We start from the raw sequence: 17,219 nt of genomic DNA on the forward strand, positions 1-17,219 counted from the left end.
ACGCTCACGCAGATGAGCAGGGACCCTGGGAATCTTTCTTTTGGTGTTTTTCAGATAAACATTTATTGCTACCACTGTGTTATCTAAGTGAGTTTCAGAGATTGTCAAAATGTGAATGTCATCTGTTACTAGCAAATTATTGATTTCATGAACCCTGTTTCTTAAGCCACATGTTAACGTTTTTTAGCACTTTTGGGATGCTCTTAAGGAAACAAATTCCATATTTGTCATTCACTGAACTACTCAAGATTCTATCCACGAAAATACCCGAATTAGGCCTACCAAAAGATTTACGAACTTTGTTGAAAATGAAACCAGTGGTGGAAACTAAACTGGGGGAACTTGTTTCCACGCTGGCATTAAACATGGTGTGCTGTCCCACCTTACAAAATCTGTTCATACAAGGTTGTTTGAGTCAGTGTCCCTCCAAATCAATATTGATGGCTTTCCTCTAAACAAGAGCTCAAATGCTCAATTCTGGCCTATGTTAGGGCTAGTAGAAATCTATAAAGGCGGGGTCCAGACAGACAAGTCACCATTTGTCAATGGGATGTTCTTTGGGGAGAAAAACCAACCTGTCTTGATTGCTTACATGACTTTGTTGAAATGCAGCAGCTGGAAACTGAAGGTGTTTTCTTTTGAGACAGAAATCTTAAAGTCCAAATCTCTGCCATTATTTGTGACGCACCAGAAAGGGCCTTTGTCAGAAATGCAAAAAGGTCACAATGGCTACTATGGCTGTGACAAATGCCGTCAAAAGGGAGTCTACTACCTGAATCGTATGACCTTCCCAGAAACAACAGCCCCCCAACAGCCCCCCTGAGGTCTTACCACGACACTTACCACGATGATTTGACTGATGACTCTCATTACAGTGGGACAACACCATTAGGATCATTGTCAATTGGTTTGGTGACTCCATTTCCGCTTGACGACATGCACCTGGTGTGTTTGGGAGTTACACGGAAACTGATAACTCTATGGCAGAAAGGGACATTGAAAACACATTTAGGTTGTCAGAAATGTATCTTCACAGCTGAATGAGTCTGCCCGTTGGAATGCAAAACTGAGTTCCGTACATTGCTCTTGTACACTGTTTAATAAGGGAATATTCCAAGGATGATGTATGACAACTTCATGTTACTTTCAGTTACCATGACCATCTTTATAAGTGTATCCTTGTGTACAGACCACGCAGGCAAACAACACCTCCTGGTTTTGTTTGTGGACCACTGCAGCTGCCTGTATGGGAAGGGTTAGATGTTCTGAAAGAGTTGCAAAACCTGGACCCTTACAAATCAGCTGGGCTAGACAATCTGGACCATTTCTTTCTAAAATTATCTGCCACCATTGTTGCAACCCCTATTACCAGTCTGTTCAGCCACTATTTCGTATCGTCTGAGATCCATAAAGATTGGAAAGCTGCCGTGGTCATCCCCCTCTTCAAAGGGGGTGACACTCTAGACCCAAACTGTTATAGACCTATATAAAGTCTTCGAAAGCCAAGTTAAAGTTGAAGCTAGGGGGGGCGCTATTTCATTATTGGATAAAAAAAACGTGCCTGTTTTAAGCGCAATATTTTGTCACAACAAGATGCTCGACTATGCATATAATTGCCAGCTTTGGAAAGAAAACACTCTGACGTTTTCAAAGCTGCAAAGATATTATCTTTGAGTGCCCCAGAACTGATCTTACAGGCGAAACCAAGATGCAACTTCAACCAGGAAATGAGCAGGATTTTTGAGGCTCTGTTTCCCATTCGCTCCTTATATGGCTGTGAATATGCTGTGAACAAGCTTATGCGCTCTGCCGTTCCTCCAAGATGTCTGCAGCATTGTGACGTATTTGTAGGCATATCATTGGAAGATTGGCCATAAGAGACTACATTTGCCAGGGTCCCGCCCGGTGTCCTTTGTCCACGTTGGTGCGTAACTCTCAGCGGCAAAACTTTTACTATGCGATACAGACAGCGAGGTATCGTTCCTGGAAGTGTGCATCATTGAAGAGATATGTGGAAAACACCTTGAGGATTGGTTCTAAACAACGTTTGCCATGTTTCAGTCGATATTATGGAGTTAATTTGGAAAAAAGTTTGGCGTTTGGATAACTGAATTTTCATTTTTTTTTTGGTAGCCAAACGTGACACCACCAAACGGATCGATTTCTCCTGCACAAAAAATCTTTCAGGAAAAACTGAACATTGCTATCTTACTGAGAGTCTCCTCATTTAAAACATCCGAAGTTCTTCAAAGGTAAAAGATTTATTTGAATGTTTTTGCTGGTTTTTGTGAAAATGTTTCCTGCTGATGCTAATGCTAAATGCTACGCTAGTTATCAGTACTGTTACACAAATGCTAGTTTGCTATGCTTGAGAAGCATATTTTTGAAAATCTGAGATGACATTGTTGTTAACAAAAGGCTAAGCTTGAGAGTTAGCATTTTAATTTCATTTAATTTGTGATTTTCATGAATAGTTAACGTTGCGTTATGGTATTGAGCTTGAGGCTATGATTACGCTACCGGATCCGGCATGGCTCAGGGCAAGAAGTTAATAAACAGATCACTGAACATTTCGAATCCCACCGTACCTTCTCCGCTGTGCAATCCGGTTTCCGAGCTGGTCACGGGTCTCAGCCATGCTCAAGGTACTAAACGATACCATAACCGCCATCGATAAAAGACAGTACTGTGCAGCCGTTTTCATCAACCTGGCCAAGGCTTTCTACTCTGTCAATCCCCGTATCCTTATCGGCAGGCTCAACAGCCTTGGTTTCTCAAATAACTGCCTCGCCTGGTTTACCAACTACTTCTCAGACAAGAGTCTAGTGTGTTAAATCAGAGGGCCTGTTGTCCGGACCTCTGGCAGTCTCTATAGGGGTACCACAGGGTTCAATTCTTGGGCCGACTCTTTTCTCTGTATATATCAACGATGTCGCTCTTGCTGCGGGTGATTCCCTGATCCACCTCTACGCAGACAACACCATTCTGTATACATCTGGCCCTTCTTTGGACACTGTGCTGACTAACCTCCAAAAGAGCTTCAATGCCATACAACACTCCTTCCGTGGCCTCCAACTGCTTAAACGTTAGTAAAACCAAATGCATGATTTTCAACAGTTTGCTGCCCGCACCTGCCTCCCCGACTAGCATCACTACTCTGGACGGTTTTGACTTAGAATATGTGGACTACAAATACCTAGGTGTCTGGCTAGACTGTAAACTCTCCTTCTAGACCAACATTAAACATCTCCAATCCAAAATTAAATCTAGAATCGGCTTCCTATTTCGCAACAAAGCCTCCTTCACTCACGTCGCCAAACATACCCTTGTAAAACTGACTAGCCTACTGATCCTCGACTTCGGCGATGTGATTTACAAAATAGCTTCCAATACTCTACTCAGAAAACTGGATGCAGTGTATCACAGTGCCATCCGTTTTGTCACCAAAGCCCCTCATACCACCCACCACTGTGACCTGTATGCTCTAGTCGGCTGGCCCTCGCTACATATTCATCGCCAGACCCACTGGCTCCAGGTCATCTATAAGTCTGTGCTAGGTAAAGCTCCGCCTTATCTCATCTCACTTGTCACGATAACACCCATCCATAGCACGCGCTACAGCAAGTATATCTCACTAGTCATCCCCAAAGCCAACACCTATTTGGCCACCTTCCCTTCCAGTTCTCTGCTGCCAATGACTGGAAGGAATTGCAAAAATCGCTGAAGCTGGAGAACCCTAACCCTAACCCTCCCACTAACCCTAACCCTAACCCTCCCACTAACTTTAAAGATCAGCTATCTGAGTAGCTAACCGATCGCTGCAGCTGTACATAGCCCATCTGTAAATAGCCCACCCAATCTACCTACCACATCTCCATATTGTTTTAATTTACTTTACTATATTTACTATTTACTCTGCTATTTTGCACACCAGTAGTTCTACCTGCACATCATCATCTGCTCATCAAACACTCCAGTGTTAATTTGCTAAACTGTAATTACTTCGCTACTTTGCCTATTTATTGCCTTACCTCCTCACGCCATTTGCACACACTGTATACATAATTATTTTTTTTCTATTGTGTTATTGACTGTACGCTTGTTTATTCCATGTGTAACTCTGTGTTGTTGTTTGTGTCGCACTACTTTGCTTTATCTTGGCCAGGTCGCAGTTGTAAATGAGAACTTGTTCTCGACTAGCTTACCTGGTTGTCACAGGCCGGCTCATAGCCTGTGGCAAAAATGAGGGGACACGAACAAGTATAGGCCAATCAAAAAGGTTATTTATTATAAACCAAACTATTAACTTTAAACAAAGAAAAAGGAATGAGGTGTGAAAATATCATAATGTAAGGTGTATGTAAAGTGCAGGGATGCGTGAATCTGTGTGTGTGAATGACTGAGTGAAAACTATGCAAAACTACAAAGGAACAAACAAAACAGGATCATACCTGGAGGAGAGAGAGAGAGAGAGAGAGAGAGAGAGAGAGAGAGAGAGAGAGAGAGAGAGAGAGAGAGAGAGAGAGAGAGAGAGAGAGAGAGAGAGAGAGAGAGAGAGAGAGAGAGAGAGAGAGAGAGAGAGAGAGAGAGAGAGAGAGAGAGAGAGAGAGAGAGAGAGAGAGAGAGAGAGAGAGAGAGAGAGAGAGAGAGAGAGAGAGAGAGAGAGAGATTAGTCAAGCAGTTTAAATACTTTGAGCCCAGGTGACTCCAATCACTAACGACCCTCTGCCTGCAGGAGGAACCGCCGTGACACCCCCCTCCTTAAAATGAGGGTCCCCCCCTCAACCCAAATTTCGCCCCAACATATTCAAAACAATAACATTCCCCAAAAAGAAAAAAAAGGATACCAGTCCCGGCTCCTAGTAGTGGCCCCATGTCCCCCAACTGACTGTCCGCCCCTCAAACTCGGCAGCCCTGGTACCTGGGGAGCAATTTAACCTCTAGCGTCGAGCAATCCCGTATCCGGGAGCGTAATTATAGCCTCAAGCTCATTACCATAAGGCAACGTTAACTATTCATGAAAATCGCAAATGAAATGAAAGAAATATATTCACTCACAAGCTTAGCCTTTTGTTAACAACACTGTCATCTCAGATGTTCAAAATATGCTTTTCAACCATAGCTACACAAGCATTTGTGTAAGAGTATTGATAGCTAGCATAGCATTAAGCCAAGCATTCAGCAGGCAACATTTTCACAAAAACAAGAAAAGCATTCAAATAAAAGAATTTACCTTTGAAGAACTTTGGATGTTTTCAATGAGGAGACTCTCAGTTAGATAGCAAATGTTCAGTTTTTCCAAAAAGATTATTTGTGTAGGAGAAATCGCTCCGTTTTGTTCATCACGTTTGGCTGAGAAAACAAAAACAAAATTCAGTCATCAAAACGCAGAACGTTTTTCCAAATTAACTCCATAATATCGACAGAAACATGGCAAACGTTGTTTAGAATCAATCCTCAAGGTGTTTTTCACATATCTATTCGATGATAAGTCATTCGTGGCAGTTTTGTTTCTCCTCTGAATCACATGGGAAAATACATGCAGCTGGAGATTACGCACCAATTTCGACGGAGGACACCAGGCGGACACTTGGTAAATGTAGTCTCTTATGGTCAATCTTCCAATGATATGCCTACAAATACGTCACAATGCTGCAGACACCTTGGGGAAACGACAGAAAGTGTAGGCTCGTTCCTGGCGCATTCACAGCCATATAAGGAGACATTGGAACACAGCGCCTCAAAAATCTGGCTCACTTCCTGTTTGAAATTTCATCTTGGTTTCGCCTGTAGCATTAGTTCTGTGGCACTCACAGACATTATCTTTGCAGTTTTGGAAACGTCAGAGTGTTTTCTTTCCAAAGATGTCAATTAAATGCACAGTCAAGCATCTTTTCGTGACAAAATATCTTATTTAAAATGGGAACGTTTTTTTTATCCATAAATTAAAAGAGCGCCCCCTATATCCAAGAAGTTAAGGAACCTCAAAGTTAATGTCTCAACGTAGTGGAAGCCCACCACAATGTAAGCCCTCTTATATTCTGCAGAGGAAAGAGCAAGAAAAAAACCTTGCATGGTAATTTTGCGCCGTGACAGTATGTTAAGCAATTCACAACACACAAAAAACAAGCCAGACGGCAAGTTGTGTAAGGTAAATACAGTTTGTGGCAGCAAGAGCCACCAATATATTAAAGGATGCACAAGGAGTCGTAGTGTAACGCTAGCAAAACACAAGCACGACAAACCATGGGTGGAAGGTGCAGATAAACCTTGCGCAGTGAGTGGAGCACTCAACAGGAGGGGGTGGCCATGTGTCAGTATTCCACTGTACACTTGTTACTGCATACAGTATATTAGAAAAGCAATCTGGCTACTACCAGCAGCAATTCTGTAAAGATACATTTCAATAAAAACAAAAAGTATTCTTATTAACTGCATTCTTAGGTAGTTATTTTGAAAATTCTCATTTCAAACAGATCAATCCTCCTCATCACTGGGCCCTGCTGCTGAAGGTAACTGCAATATGTGCTACTTAGTTGTAGTGTGAGGGGCTCCATGATTACATAAAGCGGAATGTCATACAATGTTGATCTTTAAAAAATATATAGATATTTTTTATATTTACTGTAAATGACAGTGGTGAATCCTCCGCCGCGGAGTGATACCAATATATTGGAGTGATCCAATATGGTGAAACATAACAATTGTTTAATTCAACTACAACAAAAATGTACAAGTAGGATATGTTTACAGTGTCAGCATTGGTTATGCACGTTTGGCCCTTGCGTTCCATAACTCAGAATCAGATCTGTTTTCATAGAGCTTTTATCTTGTCATTCGAAAGAAATAGGTTTCCAAAGCCCACTGTCATATGTTAAGATTTCCACAGGCTGATTCTTCAGCACCTGAGGAAATAGGCAGAGGATGTCAGAGAGTTGCAATACCAGACCACAGTAAACAGGAACCTCTTAATGCAACTGACCAATGGGTCTCAAGGGGACATGGCTCTGCCAGAGGACATTGTGCTTCCTTTGAAGGACAGGCTGATGCTGGAGAAGCTTGAACATCAGCTTGCTGGGAATGAAATTGGTAATTGGCAAGAACATAGTATCACACTACATACAGTTAACACCAGAGGTTTTTGGACAGTGTCGTGGAAGATTTGTTGGTAAATTATGTAAGATGTTTTATATTTCATCAAATGTGTGTAAGTTACTTCTCATCAGAATGGTATTTTTGTATAATACTGTGGTGGGGTTGCAGTTATCTGTTCTATGTCAAGACGAAGTTGCATGGGCCGCGGAGAGGGGAGAGGTCAAAGTGTCATCATGTGTAAACATATCTTTTAATCCCTACCTTTTTCTAGTGGGGAAAGGAGGGTGGCAGTGTCTGGAATCATTATATGCTCCCTCTAATATTGTTTCTATCTTAGCCTATAGCCTCATTCTCCTCTCCGTGAGTTTGTCCTCTGATTGGTTGTATTTAGAATTCGTTCTATCTAAATGACAATTTGATATATATCATAGGGTGGGGGTAATGTCTTGGTACCATTACCATTAAGAGCTTTGTTTAGGAGACCAAACTGAACGATAATGTATAGCCCACTCTGTCTGACTAGGGGATATTCTCTCTGAAGTAAGGTTTTTTTCTTTGTGTAAGTTCCTAAGACCTGTGTTTTGTCATGTCGTCTAGGAGGGGGTGGATCTTTGCTGTAAAGGATCCCATTTCCCATTGTGTAAAGGACTCTCAACTTTTCATTAGAGATACTGAACTGTTGAAAGTCAAAATGCTATAGAGCTTATATAATTAAAGATGGACCTTGATAACTAACTCTGACTTGGGTGTGTGGTTTGCTCCCATGATTTGGTAAATAGAGGACATTTCCACGACAACAGCAACACTTTTTTATCGTCTTTGGGGCTCTGTCGATGGGATTAAATAAAGTGCAGACTCTTGGAGTATTGTAAATGTTAAGTAATTGGGTGCTTTTGAAGTGACTAGGAAGAGCTCCCCACTGCTTTTCTTTGGAGAGACTTGAGCTGTAGTTTCTGCTCTATAGACTACTAACTATGGACAATTTATTTTACAGGTGAGATTTTTGGCTACTAAAGGGGACAAGTCTGTCAAAGACTCGGTGAGGAGGATGTTTGCCTGCCTTTTCTCCAACGACCTGTTCAGGCTTTGTAACTGGACCGGCTTGGGAAATAAGATCTCTTTCACAGCTAGCTTTAAAAAGCATTGTTCACAGTAAATTTGTATTAATCTATGAATTCACTTTCTAGTAATACAGGTAGATTTGATTAAACTTGCACACTGTTTTGAATCTGAAACATGATGTGTTTAAATAGTTCTTGATCTTGTTCATTCATGAAGAACACATATTGATAAGAATTCTTCTGTGATTTCAGGAGCGATAAGAAAGAACTCTTCTACAAAAGAGGCAACAGAGGGAAACTTCGAAGAGGTGGTCGCAAATTTCTGAAGGAGCTGCTGACAGAGAAGGGGGTAAGAAAGAAGAGGCCAATTGAAGAGGCTAAAGAAACAATTTTCTGTTTGTCTGCGTATTTTGTACTGTTACATACTCATTATTTCGATTAATATGATTTTCTGTCATAACAATTAGAAAGCCTATACATATATTTATATATTATACAATTAGTAATAATAATACATGTATATACAGTATATGTATATATATATATATATATATATATATATATATATATATATATATATATATATATATATATATATATATATATATATATATATATATATATATATACATTTATTTTATTATTATTACTAATTGTATCATATATTTTTTAAATAAAAAATAAATGTGTATAATGTCATGACGTTTGCCTGGGGGATAAGTCATAAATACCTCTTCCCTCCTTTTTCCTCTCTCTACCCTACTGAGGTTACATTTAAAAAAAAACTTGGTTAACATAGAGATTCTGGGAACATCAGAATGTGTGGGGAAATTAACTATATTCTGGTAATCCGAACAATTGAACATATGCAGTGGTACTTAATGAATATTATGTCAGTTTGGTTGTCATCTGAGACATTCTCATCAATGATAAGATGACATAAACTCTACAGTGGAAAGTCTACACATCAGAGTTATCGGATTCACATGGAATTGTTGTTCAATTTAAATGTTTGAATATTAAATTATTTGTGAGATGTGGGTTTTCATAAGTTAGGGCTGCTCACTCAGTGGCCCGCCTCTGTGAAGGGACATGGGCTATAAAACTTTTCAAACACGCCCTCTTTTCCCTTCCTATATAAAGCCTTGATGACAACAGAACTTCCTGTTCTGATAAGGTAGGATGACGGTCCTATGTCAGAATGTTTCAGATAATAACTACAGAACAAAGCCAACATCAGCATGAGGTAGGAAAGAATGGTATGAACTTCTGAACTCTTATTCACTACATAAGTGATACCTCCTAGCCCTTGAGTTAGCACCCGCAGCTGCAAACTCAGGTTATGAAGGAACAGACAGACTATCCCGTCTATCACGCAACGACGTTACTACAATTTATCCAAGTGACCACCAGAGACATTCTTCAAAGGACTCGGTTTGGCAACACGGTCTTACATCTACCACCAACCTACTGAAGCGCAGCTCTGAGTAAATATTTATTGCATTTTCCTTTTCCAAATGGGCGGTACTTAGAATGCATAAGATACTGTATTTACGATAGCACAGCTTTTTTCCTTTGTTCCTCAGTCTCCCGCTCTTTCACTCCAACCCAGCCCCCTTTCCTTTGTGTAACAAGCTGTCATATCTGTTCCGCCCGCTAGGGACGTTTTTCTTTATGACGTCATTTGTAATTAAGTTATGATTAATTGTGTGTATGTGAATTCTGTGTGATTAGTTAGGTATTTAGTAAATAAATAATTAAACCCAATTTTGTATTGCTGATTTAAATTGTTAGCCAGGGTTCTTGCAGATAACCAAGAATTTACAACTTTCAGATGAGACTGAAGTAAGATGAAGATTAATGTTGACTGCTATGGATGTAAAATATTACTAGGTCTTTAAGAGTTTATTCGGAAGATAACAGCTCTATAAATATTATTTTGTGGTGCCCGACTCTCTAGTTAATTACATTTACATGATTAGCTCAATTATTTTATGGAATAGCATGTCATATCACTTAATCCGGCATAGCCAAAGACACGACAATATATATATTAATTGTATAATATATATTTTTTATTATAAAATTTATAATCATTCAATGTAGATATTTTTATATTGTAATGTGATTTACAATAAATTTGCAATGATTTTTGAGAGTGGTTCACATTATTTCGGATTCATTACTGTGTGGAAAGATACTGATAATATGAACGGTGGCAGCTGGTCAACTGGTGGTCCGCTGGAAAAACAATGAAATAACACATATTGAATTATGTAGTAACCAAACGTGTTAAACAAATCAAAGCATATTTTATATTTGAGATTATTCAAAGAGCCACCCTTTGCCATGATGACAGCTTTGCATACTCTTGGCATTCATGAGCTTCATGAGGAATACTTTTCCAACAGTCTTGAAGGAGTTCCCACATATGCTGTGCACTTGTTGGCTGCTTTTCCTTCACTCTGCGGTTCAACTCATTCATCCCAAACCATCTCAATTGGGTTAAGGTTGGGTGATTGTGGAGACCAGGTCATCCGATGCAGCACCATCACTCTCCTTCTTGGTCAAATAGCCCTTACACAGCTTGGAGGTTGTCCTGATGCAAAACAAATGATAGTCCCACAAAGCGTATAGCTGCAGAATGCTGTGGTAGCCATGCTGGTTGAGTGTGCCTTGAATTCTAAATAAATCACAGACAGTTTCACCAGCAAAGCACCCCCACACCATCACACCTCCTCCTCCGTGCTTCACGTGGAGATCATCTGTTCACCTACTCTGCGTCTCACAAAGACACAACGGTTGGAACCAAAAATCTCAAGTTTGGACGCATCAGAACAAAGGATAGATTTCCACCGGTCTAATGACCATTGCTCGTTTTTTCTTGGCCCAAGCTAGTCTCTTCTTATTGGTGTCATTTAGTAATGGTTTCTTTGCAGCAATTCGACCATGAAGGCCTGATTCACGCAGTCTCCTCTGAACTGTTGATGTTGAGATGTGTCTGTTACTTGAACTCTGTGAAGCATTTATATGGGCTGCAATCTGAGGTGCAGTTAACTCTAATGAACTTATCCTCTGCAGCAGAGGTAACTCTGGGTAACTCTTGCTTCCTGTGACGGTCCTCATAAGAGCAAGTTTCATCATATCACGTGATGGTTTTTGCGACTGCACTTAAAGAAACTTTCAAAGTTTCTGAAATTTTCCGGATTGACTGGCCGTCTCTTAAAGTAATGATGGACTGCCGTTACTCTTTGCTTATTTGAGCTGTTCTTGTCATAATGTGGGCTTGGTCTTTTACCAAATAGGGCTATCTTCTGTATACCATGCCCACCTTGTCACAACACAACTGATTGGCTTAAACTCATTAAGAAGGAAAGAAATTCCACAAATTAACTTTTAACATGGCACACCTGTTAATTGAAATGCATGAATGAGTAGATGTGTCCAAACTTCTGACTGGTACTGTAAGTACTTAACACATATTGGTACATTTTTATGGTTATAACATACGGTCAAAAACAATCTCCAGTTAACTAACATCTATTAGTAAAGGCATAACTGAGTTGAGAAACAAATATTCCACAGATAACATTATTGTTGGAGGTGATTATAATGTTGCTCCTAATGACTGGATGGATAGGTATCCCACCAGGCATTCACCCCATTGTTTTAATAACTTAATTCTACATTTATGCTCCAACTTTCAACTTTCCGATGTTTGGCGTTCTCAGAATCAAACTAAAAACATTTATTGGTTTAACTCTTCATCTAGCGACACACAATTCAAATCTAAAATTGATTATTGGTCGGTATCTTCCAATCTTATGAATCTTGTCAGTGAATGTATTCTTTCCTTTTGTTTTGATAATGACAACAGATTTTCTAAAGCATACTTGAAATGTAACTCTTTTCTTTTAAATAATGAGTAATTTTGTTTACAGCCTAAAGATCTTATCAGTGAGACCTGTCCTGTTTCTGCTCTTTCTTCTACTAACAAATGAAAAATTATTAAAGTCAGATTTCCCATGTCTTGCCATCACTACTGGTAAAAAGCAGATGGATATTATTGTTGATATTAACCCCCCCAATTTGTTTTTAACACTGCTGCTACTCACAGTTTATTGTCTATGCATAGTCACTTCTCCCCTACCTACATGTACAAATGACCTCGACTAACCTGTACCCCCGCACACTGACTTGGTACCGGTACCCCCTGTATATAGCCTCGTTATTGTTACTTTATTGTGTTACATTTGATTATTTTTTACTTGGTAAATATTTTCTTAACTTTTTCTTGAACTGTACTGTTGGTTAAAAGGGCTTGTAAAGTAAGCTTTTCACGGTAAGGTTGTATTCGGCGCATGTGATAAATAAAGTTTGATTTGATTTAAATGAAGATAAAAATGCCGAGCTTGCTAAATGCCAATGTGAACTGGATGACATATACAACGATAAGGCACATGGTGCCTTCATCTGTTCAAAGTCCAAATAGATTGAGAAAGGTGAAAAAAACATCTTATTTCTTTAACTTGTAGAAAAGTAGGCAGACATAGGAATAGTATTTCACCCATTTATGTAAATTAATAAGGAAATACACTCTTTCTACAATACACTGAACCAATCTCATCTTTCGGAAGACAACTTGGATTCCTTTTTTGATTCAGTTTTAATGACTCTGTTCAGCCTATAGAAGAAAAGTTGAAGAAATTCTGATATATTAATGCCTATGGTTACATTTCCTGGACCGGATGGCGTGACTGATATTTTTGGCCTGATGTTAGAGAGTTATTGCTTTTCATTCTACAAAGAGGGTATTTCTAATGCTATCGAACCTCCTTCTTTGAGACAGAGACTAATATGTCTTATGCCCAAACCAAAGGACTCTCTTTACCTGGACAATTGGAGACCAATCACATTGTTGGCAACTGACTAGAAGTTACTAGACCATGTCTATGCCAATAGGCTGAAAAAATGCCTTTATGATACAATCCGTGAAACTGAATTAGTATTCATAAACATATATGATTGGTATTAAATATTTTAGATTACAGTGAGTTCATAGAAGATGATGGCTTTATCTTCTTTTTACATGTTTGACACTAGAGCACAATGTTTATTTAGAACTCTCTCTTCTTTTGGGTTTGGGGAGAATTTATGTAAAGTGATGAGGATGATATACACTGCTCAAAAAAATAAAGGGAACACTTAAACAACACAATGTAACTCCAAGTCAATCACACTTCTGTGAAATCAAACTGTCCACTTAGGAAGCAACACTGATTGACAATAAATTTCACATGCTGTTGTGCAAATAGAATAGACAACAGGTGGAAATTATAGGCAATTAGCAAGACACCCCCAATAAAGGAGTGGTTCTGCAGGTGATAACCACAGACCACTTCTCAGTTCCTATGCTTCCTGGCTGATGTTTTGGTCACTTTTAAATGCTGGCGGTGCTTTCACTCTAGTGGTAGCACGAGACAGAGTCTACAACCCACACAAGTGGCTCAGGTAGTTCAGCTCAACAAGGATGGCACATCAATGCGAGCTGTGGCAAGAAGGTTTGCTGTGTCTGTCAGCGTAGTATCCAGGGCATGGAGGCACTACCAGGACACAGGCCAGTACATCAGGCGACGTGGAGAAGGCTGTAGGAGGGCAACAACCCAGCAGCAGGACCGCTACCTCCGCCTTTGTGCAAGGAGGAGCAGGAGGAGCACTGCCAGAGCCCTGCAAAATGACCTCCAGCAGGCCATAAATGTGCATGTGTCTGCTCAAATGGTCAGAAACAGACTCCATGAGGATGGTATGAGGGCCCGACGTCCACAGGTGGGGGTAGTGCTTACAGCCCAACACCGTGCAGGACTTTTGGCATTTGTCAGAGAACACCACGATTGGCAAATTCGCCACTGGCGCCCTGTGCTCTTCACATATGAAAACAGGTTCACACTGAGCACATGTGACAGACGTGACAGTCTGGAGACGCCGTGGAGAACGTTCTGCTGCCTGCAACATCCTCCAGCATGACCGGTTTGGCGGTGGGTCAGTCATGGTGTGGGGTGGCATTTCTTTGGGGGGCCGCACAGCCCTCCATGTGCTCGCCAGAGGTAGCCTGACTGCCATTAGGTACCGAGATGAGATCCTCAGACCCCTTGTGAGACCATATGCTGGTGCGGTTGGCCCTGGGTTCCTCCTAATGCAAGACAATGCTAGACCTTATGTGGCTGGAGTGTGTCAGCAGTTCCTGCAAGTGGAAGGCATTGATGCTATGGACTAGCCCGCCCGTTCCCCAGACCTGAATCCAATTGAGCACATCTGGGACATCATGTCTCACTCCATTCACCAACGCCACGTTGCACCACAGACTGTCCAGGAGTTGGCGGATGGTTTAGTCCAGGTCTGGGAGGAGATCCCTCAGGAGACCATCCGCTACCTCATCAGGAGCATGCCCAGGCGTTGTAGGGAGGTCATACAGGCACGTGGAGGCCACACACACTACTGAGCCTCATTTAGACTTCTTTTAAGGACATTACATCAAAGTTGGATCAGCCTGTAGTGTGGTTTTCCACTTTAATTTTGAGTGTGACTCCAAATCCAGACCTCCATGGGTTGATACATTTGATTTCCATTGATCATTTTTGTGTGATTTTGTTGTCAGCACATTCAACTATGTAAAGAAAAAAGTATTTAATAAGAATATTTCATTCATTCAGATCTAGGATGTGTTATTTTAGTGTTCCCTTTATTTATTTGAGCAGTGTATAATGATATTAGCAGATCAATGGCTATGAGTAATGGAACATCACCTCGTTTCTTTATTCTTAGAGGAATTAGAAAGGGATGTCCAATCTCTCGTCTTTTATTTATTTTAGCCACTAGCCGTATTTCTTATTTCTTAAATCTGAGAACTTAAAAGGGATCTGTATTTTTGGTAAAGATAAATATATAAATGTCATTCAAAGTTATAAATATCAGTCCATTTGCAGATGATACTGCCCTTTTTCTAAAGGATAGGGTCAATATTACCTCCATATCTGCTAAAAAGAAAGTTAAATATTTTGGAATTGTTATCACTAAAACGAATTCAGATAAAGAATCTTTAAACATTGATAATAGGATTAATTCCATGAGAGTTTTGTTAAATTGGGGTCTGCAACGAGATATCTCAATTTTGGGTTGTAAATTCTTTCGTCCAAGACTGATGGTTTATCTAGAATAATTTACCCAAATCAGTCCCTTTTTTCTTTCAAAAAAGTCCATTCTGTTATATTTAGATTTATTTGGAGGAATGAAATGCATTATATTCGGAAATCTCAATTAGGGAATGACTATGATCGTGAAGGTTTACAGGCGATTGATTTTGAGGCGTTAGTGGGTGTAGTGGAAATTTCCTGTATTACCAAATCATGAGAGAGCAAACCTCACACAAGTCAGAGTTATCATAAAGTCCATCTTTAATTATATGAGATCCATCACAACCCTGTGACTCTCAGATCAATTCAGTGTCTATAAATGAATTCTCTGAGAGTCCTTACAAAACAGTTCTTAGTACCATTTATAGCCAAGACACACCCATCTCAACTCACATGACGAATAACAGATCTTAGGAACATTACAAAGGAAGACTTTACTTGAGAGAGGAGTATCCCATAGCCAGACAGCATTGGCTATAAATTATCATTCAGCTTTGTCTAAACTATGTTCTTATCTCGCTCTTAGTACCACTCAGGACCAAAAACAAAACCTCATCCACTAGCATATATCAAATACACCCCTCCTGGACAAGATCACAGAGACAGAGTGACTGGCACACAGACATTGTGGAGCCAAGAGATAATTGGTTCCCCCTCAATCATCCCTTCACATGGTTTAAAAGATATGTTTACATATGAAGACAAGCTTGACCTCTCCCCTCTCTGCGGCCCAAGTAACTGAACCCAGGACAGAGAAAGGATAACTGCAAATGGCCACCACTATAGTACAACAAGATATATTCTAAATGAGAAGTAACTCACAAGCATATAATGAAAATAAAACATCTTATCTATGTTACCCAACTATTCTGATTAATCCCCAACATGGGTCATTTTAGAATTAAATGGTTGAAATGTTTGTCTAATCCTACCTCTAATGTGGTATCATATCCCTAACAGTCTGTTTAATAAACTTGGACTTGAATTCCTAATGAAATGTGATTTAATTACCTGTGAAATTGTCTAAGTTTCACCAGAAAATTGTATTTTTCTGGAAAATGATATTCAAGCACATTTTTCCCCCCATAAAACATTGATTTGGAATAATAGAGTTATCAAAATTAATAAGAAATCCATTTTTAAAAGCCTTTGGTTTGACAAGGGTATTCATTTTGTATGTGATTTGTTAGACAACACTGGGGAGTTTCTGACGTTTAATGAGTTCATTGATACATTTCAGGTTTGCAAAGCAATTCCACTTCCTTTACTTTGACTTATTAAGAACCCTTTGTTATATGAGGGTGTTCCCACTTTTCCAAGTTGAGAAATTAATGAATTGAACCTTTTGGATAAAAAAATTCAACAATAAGTGGATACAATTGGCAGTTAAGTCATTATAATTCAATATATTGCTATGGAAGTGACCAACCCATGCTATGGTCAAAAGCAACTACCTTTTACCTTAATTGTCCAGTTATCCCGAAAATTAAACTAATTTAAAAATATTTTCCTCCATCCGTTAATTTCTTGCACAAAAGGTTCCATTTTGACAAAATGTCGTTTTGTTCCTCTGATTCAGAATCTATAGAACATCTTTCATGCCACCATTCCAGTAAACTATGAATTGAAATTCATGACTGGTTGTGTATAAGATCTCAAAATTTACCAAAGTTTATCTTTGATGTTAAATGGCATTATTGCTTATCCTTGTAATTCCGATCATAACTATTTTATTAACATTCTCTTGGCCAAATATTAGATTCACAAATGTAAACGGGGTGGGGAAAATTCCTTATTTGAAACTTTTCATTGAACTGTTGCAATTTTATAAATCCCTCAAACGCGTGAAACTTAAAACGCCAAGTTTATTTTA

The sequence above is a fragment of the Oncorhynchus keta genome, chromosome 8, assembly GCF_023373465.1.
Source record: "Oncorhynchus keta strain PuntledgeMale-10-30-2019 chromosome 8, Oket_V2, whole genome shotgun sequence".
Lineage (NCBI taxonomy): Eukaryota > Metazoa > Chordata > Actinopteri > Salmoniformes > Salmonidae > Oncorhynchus > Oncorhynchus keta.